The sequence below is a fragment of the Cajanus cajan genome, chromosome 11 (genome assembly GCF_000230855.2).
Source record: "Cajanus cajan strain Asha chromosome 11, NIPB_CcT2T_4, whole genome shotgun sequence".
In the NCBI taxonomy this organism is placed as follows: Eukaryota; Viridiplantae; Streptophyta; class Magnoliopsida; order Fabales; family Fabaceae; genus Cajanus; species Cajanus cajan.
The window spans coordinates 15,471,464-15,477,921 of NC_138527.1; positions in this window are offsets into that span (position 1 = coordinate 15,471,464).

A 6,458-nucleotide genomic window follows, 5' to 3' on the forward strand; every position below is an offset into this window, starting at 1 on the left:
AGGCAGCTAAGTTTACCCTCTCCAGGGTCAACTTCACTCGACGCCCGAGCCGGAAGTTGAACACCAACGTGCCTTTGACGACGCTGATGGTTGAGTACCGCCTTTCCAGGCCCTGCCTCTTAACATGAGGTAGTTGAGTATCGCCTCTCCAGGCCCTGCCTCTTAACATTCAGCAGTTGAGTATTGCCTCTCCAGGCCCTGCCTCTTAACATTCGGCAGTTGAGTATCGCCTCTCCAGGCCCTGCCTCTTAACATTCGGCAGTGTGAGTTTACCCTCTCCAGGGTTTTGAGATGATTTTTGTCTCCACAGTCCACGATGCTGCTTCGACGATTTTTCTGATTTTGTGCCGCTGAGGGCTGGATAACGCAGGGATCCGTCTAGGGGATGTGCAGTCATTCATAGGTTCCTGTGCCCCAACTTGCATTGCATTGTTGGTACCCATGGGGAATTTCTGACTCCTTGGGGTGTAGACACAGATGCTCTCTCTCTGAGTTGAGCGGTGCCTTATGTTTAGCTGACGTCCTTTGACGTTGTGGAGTATCCCGGTTATCTTTATTCGGGTGTCTCTCTTTGATTTTTCTGATTTTTGTAGCCTCTGTGTAGGCTATTATCCACTGAGGGTATTCTGGATGTTGATTTTGATTTTGTCTCCACAGTCCACGATGCTGCTTTGACGATTATTTTTGTGCCACTGAGGGCTGGATAACGCAGGGATCCGTCTAGGGGATGTGCAGTCATTCATAGGTTCCTGTGCCCCAACTTGCATTGCATTGTTGGTACCCATGGGGAATTTCTGACTCCTTGGGGAGTAGACACAGATGCTCTCTCTCTGAGTTGAGCGGTGCCTTATGATTGGCTGACGTCCTTTCGACGATGGTGGAGTATCCCGGTTATCCTTATTCGGGGGACTCTTTTTGTTTTTCTGGTTTTGTCGCCTCTGTGTAGGCTGTTATCCGCTGGGGGATTTTGTCATTGATTGTGATTAGCCTCTTCTGTTAGGCAGATCATCTTGACGCTTGATGTTTGGCCAAGAGCCGGATTCCACTTGGGGAATGATTATTGATCTTTTGATTTTTTTCCTTTTTGTAGGAATGCCTCTTGAGTAGGCGACTGGGGATTTGGGGATCTTATGTATCCCAGAGTATTATTTAGGAAGCCTCTACAGGCTTAGCCTCACTCAACGCCTGAGTTGGAGAGCTATCTTCCACTGAGGAAGTTTTAAGTCCTTTGACTAGATATACTGCTTGGGTGATCGTGTTTCCATTGGGAATTTTGTCGATCTTGCTTTGATAGCTCTCGCTGGGGATTTGTTCCGTGAACTTGAGTTGGGGTTTCTCTGGGGAGTATTATTTCTGCGAGCCTCTCCAGGCTCAATTATTCTAAGAGGGAGTATTGTTTCGGCGAGCCTCTCCAGGCTCAGTTATTCTGAAGGAGTATTATTTCAGTAAGCCTCTCCAGGCTCAATTATTCTGTATGAAGAATTGGTTTTCAGCCCAAGAATGCGAGCTGAGACGTCTTTTGGAGAGTATTATTTCGGCAAGCCTCTCCAGGCTTAATTATTTTGTGGGAGTATTATTTCAGCAAGCCTCTCCAGGCTCAGTTATTCTGCATGAGTATTGTTTCGGCAAGCCTTTCCAGGCTCAGTTATTCTGTACGAGGCGATCGATTTTCTAAATCTTTTGCCTTTTTGTCGTTTTTGGCTTTTTCTGTATTTTTGCCTTTTTTGTTGATTTTGGCTTTTTCTGTATTTTGCCTTTTTTTTGTTGATTTTAGCTTTTGTTGTACAGAAATAAAAGTGCTAAAAGATTTAGACTCAAAGAGTGAAAAATTTCATTCATTAAATAAATATGAAATTTTGTACAAGGGAAATGATGGGACGCAGCCCATTCAAGCAAATACATAAAAATAGAAAAAAGAAAGCCGGTCTTCATTCCTCTGCCGGCGGGTCTTGTGGAGGAGCGGGGAACTGGCGGTGCATCCAGACCGAGAGGTTGTCGAACCCCTGCACCAAAGTGTCCAGTCGAATATCGGTGCTCTGCTGCCATGCGCCGATACTGCGCTGAAAAGCATCGAATCGAGTATCGATGCTTTGCTGTAAAGCGTCAAAGCGGGCATCAAAGTAGGCCCTATCCGACTGTGAGGTGCCAGCCTCTGGCTGTGGGCTGCCGTCGCCCTCAAGATCAACATCATTGAAGAGCTCGGCGAAGGCGTCGGGGCCGTCCGCTCGTACATACCTCCCTCCTGACCTTGCTATGATCTTCATACTGATCAAGGTGGAGGCATTAATTGGCTTCGGTGCCAATGGCCCTGGCTCTACGCCGTCTGGGCATCCCCAAGTCTCCGCAAGCCGTGAGAGGAGTGGGGCAACCAGGATGTATCCCTGCCTAGATCCTCCCTCTCGTGCCCCCAAGTTCTTAACATGCTCGAGGAAGAAGTATCCGGGGTTGGCGCTCCGACTGGTGACCATGCAGTATAATGCTAATAAATCCGGCCGTGTCACCGACTCGGGGCTCCTCCACCTGCCATGGATGGTGCTGGTGAGGATCTTGTGACAGATCCGAAGAGCGGTCGGGAGCCGGGTGCCCTTCACCCCGGCATGATAGTCTTCGTGGCCCGTGATCGCTCTCCACATGTCGACCGGGGTCCACTGATCAGGCCACTCGCATATAGCATCTCGATATGCGAGCTGATCGGTCCTGCTGAAAAATCCTGCCTGGACGTTGAACTCGTCCAACGTCAGTGAGCGGTACCCCTGGTTTATCCAGAAGTCAACTGAGCAGACTGCCTCCCCAAAACTGTTTGTCGACTCAGTAACGCCGACAGTGGCCAGAAACTCCTTCGTCGCCGTCAAGTACAGGTGAGAAGGGGGATCAAGGAGGAATCCCCATCCTATACTGTCGAAGTAGCCTCGGACTTCATCCTCCAAGCCCACTGTACGGAGAATATCGAAGTCGAGCGCCCTCGACGGCTCGAAGGTGAATGACTCTATGAGCTGCAGCCGTTCCTGATGTCTGTCTGTCATCTCACGTCGAGCTGGGGCCCTCTGCCTCTTTCTAGATGATTCTGCCATTTCTGAGGTTTCTTCTTGAGGTTCACTCACAAGCAGGATGCAGAGGAATGAAGATTGGAATGCAAAAATGAGAAGGGAAACGCTTATTTATAGACAAATTTTCGCCAATACGCCCCGTATTGATTCAATACGGCCGTATTGGTGTAGCCGTTATTGGGCAATTTTGGCAACCAATACGGCCCGTATTGAATTTAATACGGGCGTATTGGAGTTCAATACGGGCGTATTAATTTTTTTTTTTTTTTTTTTTTTTTTTTTTTAGGATAAACAGAGAATAAGTGATCTTCTAGTACACCTATCATCTGTATGCATGTATGCAGTATGATGCACCTAATTCTATTTGATTCATTTTTCAAAAGAATTAACCGATGCGTTTTTTGCTTGGATTTTGCCATTCCTCCAGACGGACTGTGCGCTGCCGACTTTTATGACCGAGGAATGATGCATACTTGTTTTTTGTGTCATCAACCCAATGATCTTTCCCTTCCTTTAGAAGATGTGTCAACCCTCCTATTGACCACTATATCTCCATGTTTCCACTAGATTATTAAAAAAATCGTTGGGACAAGAGAGAAAAGAAGGAAAGGATATATTTTCAAAAGTTTGTGTTTTAGAAGGGATTATTTATTTTTTGAAAAATGGATTTTGTAAGAATGGCTTGGCCAATGGTAGGCTTAAGTGTTTAGGCTTGTTTGATTAAACACTTATGAAGTTAAGCACGTCTTGGTTATTAACATTTGTGATTTGATAACTTGGATAGCTTTTCTTGAGCCCCTTTGTTGAATTCAGTTGGTGGTACCATCATGGATTTATTCTATTTTTCGATTGCCCTAACTTTTGCCTAAAACACCCATTTGTGGAGTTTTAGCGGGCTTTTGTTTTTGTTCATTATTTTGTAGCCCTAATTTTTGCCTAGGTCACCCTCTTGTGGGATTCCTAGCGGGTCTTTTGCTCTTATTTTTGCGTAGTCCCCTTTTTTGGGTTTCCTGCCGAGCTTCTTTTATTTTGAAAGATTTCTTTTTACCCATGATGGCACTTGTCAAGGCCAAGGGAAGGTGCTCCAAGTTGTCACACACATCTCCACATAAAAATGATGTGGGTTTATTATTATTAAGGTGATTTTAACCTCATTCATGTTCATTCAAACAGGATTAAATAATGTGGTTTAGAGTTTTATTGCAAGCAAGAAAAGAAGCAATAAGAAAGAATGATTTTATTATAATCATAGTGGAAAACATGTGCCCTATCGAGGCTCGGGGGTCGGGCTGTCCCCGAGGAGTGATCTCTAATAGTCACTGAATTTACACATCCCTATTAGAAGGAAAAGGACACTTGATGACGACAGTTGGCCTTGACGTTTGTGAACCAGCCTTCCTAAAGATCTGGCTTAAAGAACGTCGAGAAGGATCTTGATTCCTCTTCGTTCTTTGATCTTTAACAGGGTTGTATCCTAACCCTTGTTTCCCCGGATTATCCTTAATGATGGGTAGCTCCGGAATTCCTTGGGAGTCCTTGCCAAGTCCTTGTCCCGGCAAGTATCCATTCTTGGTGAGCATATGAGCTGCCTTCTTCATTTCTCGGGGAAACGTCTCAACATTGGCAATTTCCAATGCTTGGAAGGCGGTTTCCAAAGCTTCCTCTGCTGCATCCACATAAGGTATGGTGGATGGCTTGCTGATGAGTATGTCATCTTCGGCTTGTACGGTCACCAGTTTGTCACCCACTATGAACTTGACTTTCTGGTGGAGCGTAGAGGGTACAGCTTTCGCATCATGAATCCAAGGTCGGCCGAGGAGACAGCTGTATGCGGGAGTAATGTCCATCACTTGAAATTCGACATTAAAGATAGTGGGCCCAATTTGGATTGGAAGACTGATTTCTCCCACCACTTCTCTTTTAGAGCCGTCGAAAGCTCGAACGATCATGTTGCTCGAGCGCATTTGGACTCCCTTGATTGTCATTTGGTCGAATGTTCTCTTTGGCATTACGTTCAAGGAAGATCCATTATCCACCAAGACCTTTGCGATGTGATACTCCTTGCACTTTACAGAGATGTGCAAGGGCTTGTTGTGGTTCGGTCCCTCAGCGGGGATCTCTTCATCGGTGAAAGAGAGGTGATCGTTAGCCGTGATGTGACTAACAATCCCCTCAAATTTGTCTTGGGAGATAGTATGCGACACATACGCCTCGTTCAAGACTTTCAACAGAGCTTGCCGATGCGGTTCGGAGCTTAGGATTAACGACAACAAAGTGATCTTTGCTGGTGTCTTGTGAAGTTGATCCACAATGGAGTACTCGCTTTGTTTGATGAATTTTAACAGCTCATCAGTCTCCTCCTCGGATTCTCTATCTTCCTCGGTTTTCTCCTTTTCTTTTCCTTTATTCTTGGGAGCTTTATCGTGAAGATCTTCGGGAGTGTAGATCCTGCCACTCCTAGTCATGCCCCCAAGTCCAGCGATGTTAGAGATATCGCTGTCGGCAGAAGAGTGTATGTCGTATATCCATGGCACAGCCTTATTTGATTCGTAGGGGAAAGGCCTTGGAGTGATGATCCTTAAGGGTGTCGGACCTTTCCCTTTGTCTGTCTTGATTACCAACAACGGAGTTGCCGTGTGCTTGCTTGGTGCAGTTGTTGGTTTGCATTTAATTACCAATGGCGTGCGATCCATTCTGAACATACGCATCGATTAATTCTTTCTTTTTATTAATATTTATTATTAAATTACCGAGAGAGATAAATGCAAATGAATGACTAATGAGATGCAAAGGCAATAAATCTCAAAAATACAATTTTATTATTTGAAGAAAGTGTACAACTTTTATACAATGCTTTGAAGCAACTTTTTACAAAAAGAGAAAAGCCGGTAAAAACCCACAGACGGGTTCATATGTCTTTGCCATTCATCTTCGGCTTCCTCCACATGGCGGCCCATTGCTTCAATCTGAGTATGGACTGCTTGGCTCATATCATCACTGATTTTCTGAGCATCTTTCGCTTTTTGTATATGATAGTTGATCATGGCCTGTAGCTCATTAAGCTCATCCTCGGCCCGATCCTTCTCCTCTTGGAGTTTGGCCATTTGTGCCAATCCTTCCCTTTCCTTTTTGCGGAAGTCGGAAAGGTTTGCGGCTTGTCGTTGAACAACTTCCCGCCATTGTTGCGCATCGGATCGAGTCAAAAGCAGATCGTCTTGCATATCCTTGATCAATTGTGCCTGCTTTGAATACTCGGCCTCAAGGTGTGCTATCTTCATGTTGACTTCTTGGAGTTGACTACTTGGTTCAACCTTTGGCATTTTGGGTGCCCGAGTAGTCTCCTCATTGAGGTTAGCACACTCATCCTTGAGCCGCTCTATCTCGTGGTCTTTCTTCTTGCATTGCCTTTGA